Here is a 13270-nt window from a genome sequence, read left to right as displayed (position 1 = left end):
ACATATATATGGGATCTAAAGAAAAGAGAAGATGGTTCTGAAGAACCTAGGGGCAGGATAGGAATAAAGATGCATACGTAGGTAACGGACTTGAGGACACGGATAAGGGGATGGGTAAGCTAGGACGAAGTCAGGGAGTGGCATGGACATATATACACTTCCAAATGTAAAATAGATAGCTAGTGGGAAGCAGTCGCATAGCACAGGGAGATCAGCTGGGTGCTTTGTGACCACCTAGAGGGGTGGGATATGGAGGATGGGAGGGAGATGCAAGTGGGAGGGGATACGGGGATATATGTATACGTATAGCTGATTCACTTTTTTATACAGCAGCAACTAACACAACAATGTAAAGCAATTATACTCCAATAAAGATGTTTAAAAAATATATAAAGAATAGCTAACATCAAAAAGTCTACAAATAGTAAACGCTGGAGACAGTGTGGAGAAAAGGAAATGCTCCTACACTATTGGTGGGAATGTAAATTGGTGCAGCCGTTATGGAAAACAGTATGGAGGTTCCTCAGAATAGTAAAAATAGAGTTGCCATATGATCCTGCAATTCCACTCCTGGGCATATATCCTAAAAAGACAAAAACTCTAATTTGAAAAGATATTTGCACCCCAATGTTCATAGCAGTGCTATTTACAACAGCCAAGACATGGAAACAGTACAAGTACCCATCAACAGATGATTGGGTTAAGAAAATGTGGTATATATATTCAAATATATACAATGCAATATTAGTCATAAAAAGGAATGAAATATTGCCATTTGCAGCAACATGAATGGACCTAGGGAATGTCATACTGATATGTGATATCACTTATATGTAGAATCTAAAAAATAATACAAATGGATCTATATACAAAACAGAAACAGACTCGTAGACATAGAAAACAAACTTATGGCTACCAAAGGGGAAAGGGAGGAGGGAGCGATAAATTATAAGTATAGGATTAACAGAGAAAAACTACTATACATAAAATGGATAAGCACCAAGAATTTACTGTATTGCACGGCACAGGGAACTATATTCAATATCTTGTAATAAGCTATAATGGAAAATAATCTGAAAAACTGTATATATATACATGTAACTGAATCACTTTACTCTATACCTGAAACTAACACAATATTGTAAATGAAGTATATTTTAATAAGTTTTTTTTAAAAAATTCAAAAATTTAAAACATGAAAATTATGTTAGCTGACGATCAAGATTCTTCACAAATTCTGTTTTTCAGGTGTAATAAGTGGGGGTAGAATCTTTAATTCTTAAGAACAATTCTCATGGGATTTTTTTTTTTGATTACTTTCATAGAATAACTACGAGTATTTTTTACTAAGGGATATTTTACTCTTCTGATAGATTTTCATAGGAATATGATTTCTTTTCCTGTAGAGCTTTCCCTCTTTAATATCAATATGCTTTGTCATAGATTTTAAATGTTTTATTATTTTTTTAATATCTCCATTGCTTATTAGTTTCTGATCATACTTACAGGTTTGAGAGAAAAATACAGTCCCTAATAGTATGGTATATTTTACACACACAGACACACACACACACACACACACACCACTCACTAGTGGTAGATGAAACAATCTAGAATTTCAGATGCCAAAGCCTATTCATCATCTATTGACAGTTTCAGCCCTATTCCTGAGAGTTGGGAGTGAGGGAGGAGATAGGGTGTCATTCTAATTTTCATTCATTTGCACTTTTATTTGTTTAATTCATCATGTGAGTGCGTGAAGCCTGTATTTTAAAAGGAAAGAAAAGGGGTAGCCTATTCACTCTCTCTAGGCATATGCAACCTCTTGAAACCAATTAGATGTCAACAGAATTGTTAATTATCCTGGGGTCACCACCTTTTGTAAAGCCTTTCAGAGTAAAAGGGGGGTGTGGCTTAGCTCACAGCAAGGTTAAAACAGCCCTCTAATTGACAAATTTTATACTCAGCAGTTGGGTTGGCTAGAGAGGTTAAATCACACTTACTCTCCTTCCATAAAAAAACATGGATGGACTATTATGTATACCTTTCCTTCATTTATGAAGCAAATACCTATTGATTCTCTGATTTAGGCTTCAGGGATCCATAGTAAACAAAAGAGGCAGCCATTGTCTCGTGAAGCTTATATTCTTTCTTTATGAGAAAACACGGTCACTTACAAATTTACAACAACTGAGAGAAACCTATTGTAGGTTATGTCAGAAAACTCTAAGTCTAAAGACTTTCAAAGCCTAGGCTGCTTTGTTTCCTAATTCTGAACATCTAGAAGGAGAAAGTGCTATACATTCACTCAGGCTAGAAGAATTAACAGACTCCTCCTAAGTCCAACCCCACATCACCAATAAAACACCCGCATTCCCCAGCTGCATCACTAATTCCAAGATTTCCACTCCCCTATGAAGGAACCACCACCACCACTTTCCTATTACCACTGTCAACTAAAATAAAAGTGCATAACTTGAGGGCTGTGAGTTTCATTTTTATTTGGAAACCTTACTGATGACAATAGCCTGGGAGACAGCCTCTAAGTTAGCTGTGGGGAACTGCTCCAAAGAGGTAGGGGAGAGGCCAGTGTATACGGTGATTTTGGCTGAGGGGAACATGCAATCCAGCATACATCTTGGTGGAAGGCTGTGCTAGGCATGAGTAATAGATATCTCAGTTAATAATTTTAGTATTTTTCTAAGTATGAGAATATGCAAGAATCCACGTTCATAAACATATTTCCTAAAATATATCTAACTATCTAAAGGCCAGTTTTGCCTGTTTCTCAAAGCACAGAGTGCCTCATGCTGTTCTTTGTCATGAATTCCTTTCAGAATGTACTGTAGGTCAGTGATTGCAGTGGCTAATAACTTAATCTGTGTAGAACCAGATGGTGAGTGACATTCCTTGTTTTATACCACTATCATAAAATGGAACATGGATTACACTGGAACTTACACTTTCCCATAGAATCAGTTAAGCATTATTCTTAGAAAAATTTGAAGTACCATTAGTCATTTTAATATTTAATTAATTTAATATCTTTCATTGGCCTTAACTATGAAATGGGGATAATACTATTTCTTGCCTACTTAACAGTGTTAGTATAAGGCTTAAAAATAAACTCTGTGTGAAATTAATTTGAAAATCAAACAACAGTCTACAAATATAGAGCATTTAAAAATCACTATGCTTTCATTCTACAAACTGGAAATAATAACGCTTATAATCCTCCCAGCATAATTGTTCAGCAGAAACAGCAGTTTTCAAAGTGTGATCCAGGAACATTTTGTAGTTCCCCACATCATTTAAGGAGTCCATGAGATCAAAACTATACAGATAATACTACTACAAAGAATTATTTGCTTTTTTCAGGCTCATTCTATCATGACTGTAGAGCGCATTTTTCTATAAGCTGCATGGCACATGATATCGAAACAGATTAAATGCAGAATCAGATATGACACTCTGAATAGTAAGGAGCTTTTCCAAAATATTTTTTTTAAATGCCTCTCTCCTCAGCACTTATTTTTTGTTTCGTAGAATTATTCAAAAATTTCCTAAAATGTGTTATTTATATGTATTGAGCTTATTATTGTTTCTTTTGAATGAGGTTATAAAATTTTTTTAATTTCTCAATTAAATTTTCTCAATTTTAATTTCTAATAGAGTGACTTTTGATAAATATAACCTATAAATATAGGTTATATATATATATATATAAAACCTATATATACACTTTAGAGGTCCTCAATATTTGTTTAAGAGCGTAAAGGGGTCGTGAGGCAAAGAAGTTTGAAAAACACATGGCTAAAAGAATATATGGAAAGAAACTTTGTATCTGTGATCATCACATATGTAAAAAATATTGAAATAATCACTGTGTTAGAATTAAGAAGACATCCATGAATTGACCTATATAATTTACTAGCTCTTCCATACTTTGTGTTCTAAGCAATCTATTTCAATATAAAAGTTTGTAATACAACTTGTTCTTACATAGGGTTCTGCTGACATTTATGTACACTTAAAAACTAATGGGACAATGTTAAATAATGGCAGAAAATATAAATGAAATTCATGTCCACAACTAACCTAATATTACTGTATTATTTAGGACGTGAAGTGTGTTAATATTCAAACACTTTCTCTCCAAGGGAAATGCCATATTAGTGGCAAGTAAATCTCTGTCATGCACTTAAAGAAATTAAAAGTTGAAGAATGGGGTTATTCAGGCCCTTCCCCTCTTGCTCTTGGGGATATCGGATCAGCAAACTTGGTACTCATATCTGGGGTTTTGAATCCTAAAACAAAAAACAAAGACACAAAGACAAAAAATTCACAGCGATGGTGGCAGTGTTGAGAATTCAGCTGTGAGCTGGTATCTGTCTGCCCTGCAGCAGTGGTGGCTATGTGTCCAATGATAATGGCTTTACTACTAAAGACCTGATCTTGGCTCTTTTCTCATCAGCCTACTCTCCCTTGGTTCAAGTCCCAAATCCAAGTCCAATTCTATAGTTTTCCCATGGATGCTGCAAGTTACCTTATATCCATCAAGTTATCATCTTTCCTGCTTATTTAACCAGGATTGAATTTTTGTAGTTTGCCACCCAGAATCCTACAAATCCTGACTGCGCACTTAGATAGATCTGGGCATTTAATTCTCTAGTTCTGCTATGTACAAGCTGAGTGAACTTAGGTAAATTATTTCACCTCCTAAAATACTACAGAAGATAATGACCTCTCTGGTCTTCGTTTATTAATCTGTATATTGGGAATATTTTTATGAGGGTCAAATGAGGTAATGCACATAAAAACTTAGCACAGTGTCTGTGCATTTGCAATGGATTTGAGATATGGTCAGAAAAAAAGCCCACTTCAGAAATAAATTTACTCTAAAATTCACATGTGTGAATACAGAAAGCAAAATATATCACTCATATTATTTTGACATGTCCTTTCCTGAGGGAATAATGTACAGTTTAATAAAAAATGACCAATGACTTTTCTACTAGACCCTTGATTCCTTTAATCCACTTCTGTTGGCATCTTGAGTCACCATTTCTCCTTTTTAATTGGAACCCATTCTAATGTTTTTTCTCAAAGCAGTCCTTTGGTATTTTGAGTGGGATAAGTCTTGATTATACAGGACTGCCCCAAGCATAGCAGGAATTTATCATCACTGACCCTTGCCCACTAAATGTATGACAACCCAAGGGGACAGTTCTGTCCCCAGTAGAGAACAATTGTAAATCTTGATTGTTTTATAGAACATTAGCACAGTAGCCTACTTTAAAATACTTTAAAATGATTATGAAAAGTGAACATACTTATTAAAATTGGTAATGTTCCCAGACTGAAAATTAGTATTTTGAGGAACCAAATACTGAAACATCATAATGGTCTTAGCAAATTATAGAGGTTGACAAATAAAAAGGGATTCATTATTCTATGTACAAGTTTAAAGTCACTGAAGAAAAACATATTCATAATATTGTGAGAAACTTTGAGGACACACAGCCAAGTTTTACTCCGAAGTTGAGGTGCCTCAGAATTGCCTATATGGCTTAATGTAAATATGGGCATTAAATTCTTCTATAGGATGACTAAATTGGAATCCCAGAGAGTAGGCCAGGGCATGAATATTTTTACACAACAAATATATTGTTTGTAAATGTAGAATGCTTTAAAGTTAATGGATTTTGTAGGTTTTCCTCATTCAACATAAATAATAAAAGGTTTCTATTGACACGACACAATTCATCAGCACCTACTATGTGACTAGCACTATGATGCTATGAAAATGATGATAAACAAGATATATCTCTGAATTTCAAAGGCTTACCATTTTAATTGTGGGAAACAGGCATTAAATAATTGATGTACAGTAATGTGATAAGAATTTTAAAAGCCAAAAAAAAGGGGAGGGAGCTGGTAAATACAAAACGAGGACCAGAACTACATCCTAGAGGATCAGATGAAGTTTGGTGAGGGATAGATGTGAGTTAACATGGCAGAGTGTGGAGTTTTGATCTTCATACAAAACAATTTTGTGGTACACACAAGGAACAATCGACTTTGAGCAATTATAAAAGAATGACATCTGTATTGGTCAGGAGGTTAGAGATTAATATAATCGCATGTGCTAATCATTCTGTTGTCCTGATTAAATTAAATCACTACTTAACTAAAAAGGATTTAAATTTGAATGCATTTTAACTTGAAAATGCAAGCAGAGATAGCAGAAACAATATTTATTAGAACAGATAGGGGTTCATTCAGTTAGGAAAGCAATATTGAATTTCCCTAGAAGATTAATGCATATTGCCCAATGAAGTATATGTCAACTTTTCCCTTCTTTCTTCTTCCCTCCCTCCCTTTCTTCCTTCCTCTCTTCCTTTTTTTTTTCTTTCAGCTCATACTACCATATTACAAAGCACATCCAAATTGTAATGAAATTGTCATTGCAAATTTTAAAAAATTATATCAAGATATATCAGTCTATAGATCTAGTTTTAACTATAGTTTTTCACTAATGTGCAAAAATACTCCCCTTATAACTGCCAAAATACCCCATTTTTCATGTATTTGTCAATCTAAGAGACAAATAATTATCCTGACATAAGAAGATATTGCTTTTTAACAATTAGCAAAATTATAAAGAACAGGTATCAAATAAACATGTGGATGACTTATATTTATATTATTTTCTGTGACTTTTATAATAGACCAAATTTCAAGTTTTTTTTCCAATGTTTCCCTTTTTTTACAAGGAGTAGGAAGAATGGTGCCATGTGATATAGCATATAGCAACACATATATGTTGGGATCTTATACCTCATGGGAAATATAATGAAAGTAATGAACACATTCCCCTAGAAAAATGCACATATGCATAGCTGGAAATCACATTAAACAGTTCACAGATGCCTTGGTATCTATTCCAGGTAAGAAGCGTCATCCAGGGAAAGAACATGAATTCATCTAGTGATGGATTCCAGAACTACATATCTGCCTGACTGTAGACAAGTTACTTATTCTCTCTGTTTCAGTGGTCTCATCTGTTAAACTGGAATAGTAATTGTATCAACCTAATGAGAGTGTTTTCGAAATTAAATGAGGTAAGATCCCAGCATGTTATTTGCTATCATTGTCATCATCATCACCATCATCATAATCAATTATAATTATCTCTAAAATGGGACTAAAATTAACACCACCTCATAGGGTTGTGCAAAGAATAAATAAGACAAATTATGTAAAATATGCGGTTGTTCATAGTAAGCACTCAGTACAATTTAGCTATTATTGTCATTTTGGTTTATTCTCTATAATATAAACTTGAGAAAATGGATGCTGTGGCTCTCTGTATGTAACAGGGAAAGCTTTTCTTACCCTTGGCCTGTGATATAACAAACAGGGCTTTACAAACCATGCTGGTTTTTAGCAAGAATTACATTTCCAAACTGAATTCTTAAAAAATATTTCAAACAGTGTAAAATGTAACTCATGCAAATATAAGGTGAACATGTGTCAAAAATTTTATTAAACTCATTAATTAATGAGTAAGACTGGTTCAAAGGAGAATTTGAGAAACAAAGATGCAGCCAGGGATGCCGAAATAAATTTTCTAATGCAAAATTGGTTAGTATCCTATAGGAAAATATTATGTAACAGGTGCTTTCTGTTCTAGATGGGTATTAATTGTAGATTCAACTTCTTTAATAGACATAGGCCTATTCAAATTGTTTACTTCTTAGGAGGCTTTTGGCAAATTTTGTCTTTCAATAAATTGTTCCATTAAATACAGGTTTTCAAATTTGTGGTATAAGTTGCTCATAATATTTCTTTACTATTCTTCCAATGTATGTAGGAACTGTAGTGATGTCCTTTGTTTCATTTCTGATATTAGTAATGTGTTTCTTCTCTCTCTCTTTTTTTTTGTTGTTGTTGTTAACCTGGCTAGAGGCTTATCAATTTCATTGATTTTTGTCAAAGAACCAGCTTTTGGTTTTGTTGATTTTCTCTATTGGTTTCCTGTTTTTAATCTCATTCATTCCTGCTTTAGTTTTTACTATGTCTTCTCTTCTGCTTACTTAGGATTTAATTTGCTCTTCTTTGTCTAGTTTCCAATGGTGAAAGCTTATTGATATTATTAGATCTTTCTTTTTTCTAAATTATGCATTTGATGCTATAAAATTTCCCTCTAAGCATTGATTTGCTGCATCTCACAAATTTTGATAAATTTTATTTAGTTCAAAATAATTTTTATTTCTCTTGAGTATGCTTCTTTGTCATTATTGTTATTTAGAGGTGTTTAATTTCCAAGTATATTGGGCTTTTCCATTTATCTTTCTGTTACTGATATCTATTCATTTCCACTGTGGTCTTAGATCAGATAATGTATTATTTCTATTCTTTCAAATTTGTTAAGATGTGTTCTATGACCCAGAATGTGGTCTATCTTGACGAGTATTCCATATAACCTTGAGAAGAATATATAATCCGCCATTCTTGGATGAAATAGTTGATAGAAGTCAATTATATCCGGCTGATTGATGGTATTGTTGAGTTCAACTATGTACTCAGTGATTTTTCTGCTGCTGATCTGTCCATTTCTGATAGAGGAGTGTTGAAGTCTCCAACTATAATATTCATTCTTATTTCTCCTTGTGGTTCTATCAGTTTTTGCTGAATGTATTTTGATATTCTGTTATTAAACACATAGACATTAAGGCTTGTTATATTTTCTTGGAGAATTGATCCCTTCGTCACTATGTAATGTTCCTCTTTATCACTGATAAGTTTCCTTGTCTGATGTCTACTCTGTCTGAAACTAATATAGCTACTTCCAGTTTCTTTTGATTAGTGCTAACATGATCTATTTCTGCATCCCTTTTTTTTAACTTTTTATTTTATATTGGAGTATAGTTGATGAACAATGTTGTGATAGTTTCAGGTGTACAGCAAAGTGATTTCGTAATAAATATACATGTATCTATTCTTTTTCAAATTCTTTTCCCATTTAGGTTGCTACATAATATTGAGCAGAGTTCCCTATGCTATACAGTAGGCCCTTGTTGATTATTCATTTTATTTATTTTTATTTAATCTTTTTCTTTTTATATAAAACATTGGCTGTATTCCCTGTGTTGAACAATATATCCTTGTATCTTATTTTTTTTAATACAGTAGGTTCTTATTAGTCATCAATTTTATACACATCAGTGTATACATGTCAGTCCCAATTGCCCAATTCAGCACACTACCACCACCACCCACCCGCAGCTCTCCCCGCTTGGTGTCCATACGTTTGTTCTCTACATCTGTGTCTCAACTTCTGCTCTGCAAACCGTTTCATCTGTTCCACATAGCTTTTTTAGGTTCCACATATACGCGTTAATATACGATATTTGTTTTACTCTTTCTGACTTACTTCACTCTGTATGACAGTCTCAAGATCCATCCATGTCTCAACAAAAGACCCAATTTCGTTCCTTTTTTTTTTTTTTTTTTTTTTTTTGGCGGTACATGGGCCTCTCACTGTTGTGGCCTCTCCCATTGCGGAGCACAGGCTCCAGATGCGCAGGCTCAGCAGCCATGGCTCACGGGCCCAGCCGCTCCGCGGCATGTGGGATCTTCCCGGACCGGGGCACGAACCCGTGTCCCCTGCATCAGCAGGCGGACTCTCAACCACTGCACCACCAGGGAAGCCCAATTTCGTTCCTTTTTATGGCTGAGTAATATTTCACTGTATGTATGTACCACATCTTCTTTATCCATTCCTCTGTCAATGGGCACTTAGGTTGCTTCCATGACCTGGCTATTGTAAACAGTGCTGCAATGAACATTGGGGTGCATGTGTCTTTTTGAATTATGGCTTTCTCTGGGTATATGCCTAGTAGTGGGATTGCTGGGTCATATGTTAATTCTATTTTTATTTTGTAAGAAGCCTCTATACTATTTTCCATAGTGGCTGTATCAGTTTACATTCCCACCAACAGTGCAAGAGGGTTCCCTTTATTCGATACCCTCTCCAGCGTTTGTTGTTTGTAGATTTTATGAAGATGCTCATTCTAACTGGTGTGAGGTGATATCTCATTGTAGTTTTCATTTGCATTTCTCTAATAATTAGTGATGTTGAGCAGCTTTTCATGTGCTTCTTGGCCATCTATATGTTTTCTTTGGAGAAATGTCTATTTAGGACTTCTGCCCACATTTGGATTGGGTTGTTTGTTTGTTTTAATATTGAGCTGCATGAGCTGTTCATATATTTTGGAGATTAATCCTTTGCCCATTGATTGACTGGCAAGTATTTACTCCCATTCTGAGGGTTGTCTTTTCATCTCGTTTATGGTTTCTTTTGCTGTGCAAAAGATTTTAAGTTTCATTAGGTCGCATTTGCTTACCTTTGTTTTTATTTCCATTACTCTAGGAGGTGGATCAAAAAAGAACTTGCTGTGATTTATGTCAAAGAGTGTTCTTCCTAGATTTTCCTCTAAGAGTTTTATAGTGTATGGTCTTACATTTAGGTCTCTAATCTATTTTGAGTTTATTTTTGTGTATGGTGTTAGGGAGTGTTCTAATTTCATTCTTTTACATGTAGCTGTCCAGTTTTCCCAGCACCACTTATTGAAGAGACTGTCTTGTCTCCAATATATATTCTTGCCTCCTTTGTCATAGATTAGCTGACCATAGGTGCGTGGGTATATCTCTGGGCTTTCTGTCTTGTTTCACTGATCTATGTTTCTGTTTTTGTGCCAGTACCATATTGTTTTGCTTACTGTAGCTTTGTAGTATAGTCTGAAGTCAGGGAGTCTGATTCCTCCCGCTCCGTTTTTTTCCCTCAAGACTGCTTTGACTATTCGGGGTCTTTTGTGGCTCCATACAAATATTAAGATTTTTTTGTTCCAGTTCTGTAAAAAATGCCATTGGTAATTTGATAGGGATTGCACTGAATCTGTAGATTGCTTTGGGTAGTAGAGTCATTTTCACAATGTTGATTCTTCCAATCCAAGAACATGGTATATCGCTCCATCTGTTGCTATCTTTAATTTCTTTCATCAGTGTCTTATAGTTTTCTGCATACAGGTCTTTTGTCTCCCTAGGTAGGTTTATTCCCAGGTATTTTATTCTTTTTGTTGCAGTGGTAAATTGGAGTGTTTCCTTAATATCTCTTTCAGATTTTTCATCAGTAGTGTATAGGAATGCAAGAGATTTCTGTGCATTAATTTTGTATCCTGCAACTTTACCAAATTCATTGAATAGCTCTAGTAGTTTTCTGGTGGCATCTTTAGGATTCTCTATGTATAGTATCATGTCATCTGCAAACAGTGACAGTTTGCTTCTTCTTTTCCAATTTGTGCTCCTTTTATTTCTTTTTCTTCTGTGATTGCCGAGGCTAGGACTCCCAAACGGTGAGAGTGGACATCCTTGTCTTGTTCCTGATCTTAGAGGAAATGCTTTCAGTTTTTCACCACTGAGAAAGATAGTTTCTGTGGGTTTGTCATATATGGTCTTTATTATGTTGAGGTAGGTTCCCTCTGTGCCCACTTTCTGGAGCATATTTATCATAAACCGGTGTTGAATTGTGTCAAAAGTTTTCTCTGCACCTATTGAGATGATCATATGGTTTTTATTCTTCAATTTGTTAATATGGTGTATCACATTGATTGATTTGCATATATTGAAGAATCCTTGCATCCCTTGCATAAATCCCACTTGATCATGGTGTATGATCCTTTTAATGTGCTGTTGGATTCTGTTTCCTAGTATTTTGTTGAGAATTTTTGCATCTATATTCATCAGTGATATTGGTCTGTAATTTTCTTTTTTTGTACTAACCTTGTCTGGTTTTGGTATCAGGGTGATGGTGGCCTCATAGAATGAGTTTGGGAGTGTTCCTTCCTCTGCAAGTTTTTGAAAAAGTTTGAGAAGCATGGGTGTTAGCTCTTCTCTAAATGTTTCATAGAATTCACCTGTGAAGCCATCTAGTCCTAGACTCTTGTTTTTTGGAAGATTTTTAATCACAGTTTGAATTTCATTACTTGTGATTGGTCTGTTCACATTTTCTATTTCTTCCTGGTTCGGTCTTGGAAGGTTGTACCTTTCCAAGAATTTGTCCATTTCTTCCAGGTTGCCCATTTTATTGGCATAGAGTTGCTTGTAGTAGTCTCTTAGGATGCTTTCTATTTCTGTGGTGTCTGTTGTAACTTCTCCTTCTTCATTTCTAATTTTATTGATTTGAGTCCTCTCCCTCTTTTTCTTGATGAGTCTGGCTAATGATTTATCAATTTTGTTTAACTTCTCAAAGAACCAGCTTTTAGTTTTATTGGTCTTTGCTATTGTTTTGTTTCCATTTCATTTATTTCTGCTCTAACCTTTATGATTTCCTTCCTTCTGCTAAATTTGGGTTTCGTTTCTTCTTCTTTCTCCAGTTCCTTTAGGTGTAAGGTTAGATTATTTAGTTGATATTTTTCTTGTTTCTTGAGGTAGGCTTGTATAGCTATATACTTCCCTCTTAGAAATGCTTTTGCTGCATCCCATAGGTTTTGGATTGTTGTGGTTTCATTGTTATTTGTCTCTAGGTATTTTTTGATTTCCGCTTTGATTTCTTCAGTGATCTCTTGGTTATTTAGTAACGTAGTGTTTAGCCTCCATTTGTTTTTTTTACATTTTTTTTCCCCTGTAATTCATTTCTAATCTCATAATGTTGTGGTCAGAAAAAATGCTTGATATGTTTTCAATTTTCTTAAATTTACTGAGGCTTGATCTGTGACCCTAGATGTGATCTATCCTGGAGAATTTTGAGTGCACACTTGAGAAGAAAGTGTAATCTGCTCTTTTTGGATAGAATATCCTATAAATATCAATTAAATCTATCTGGTCTATTGTGTCATTTAAAGCTTCTGTTTCCTTATTTTCATTTTGGATGGTCTGTCCAGTGGTGTAAGTGAGGTGTTAAAGTTCCCCACTATTATTGTGTTACTGTCGACTGCCTCTTTTATAGCTGTTACCAGTTACCTTATGTGTTGAAGTGTTCCTATATTGGGTTCATATATATTTATAATTGTTATATCTTCTTATTGGATTGATCCCTTGATCATTATGCAGTGTCCTTCCTTGCCTCTTGTAACATTCTTTATTTTAAAATCTATTTTATCTGATATGAGTACTGCTATTCCAGCTTTCTTTTGATTTCCATTTGCATTGAATATCTTTTTCCATCCCCTCACGTTCAGTCTGTATGTGTCCCTAGGTCTGAAGT

The sequence above is a fragment of the Phocoena sinus genome, chromosome 4 (genome assembly GCF_008692025.1).
Source record: "Phocoena sinus isolate mPhoSin1 chromosome 4, mPhoSin1.pri, whole genome shotgun sequence".
Classification (NCBI taxonomy): Eukaryota; Metazoa; Chordata; class Mammalia; order Artiodactyla; family Phocoenidae; genus Phocoena; species Phocoena sinus.
Note: the sequence above shows the minus strand (reverse complement) of the source record.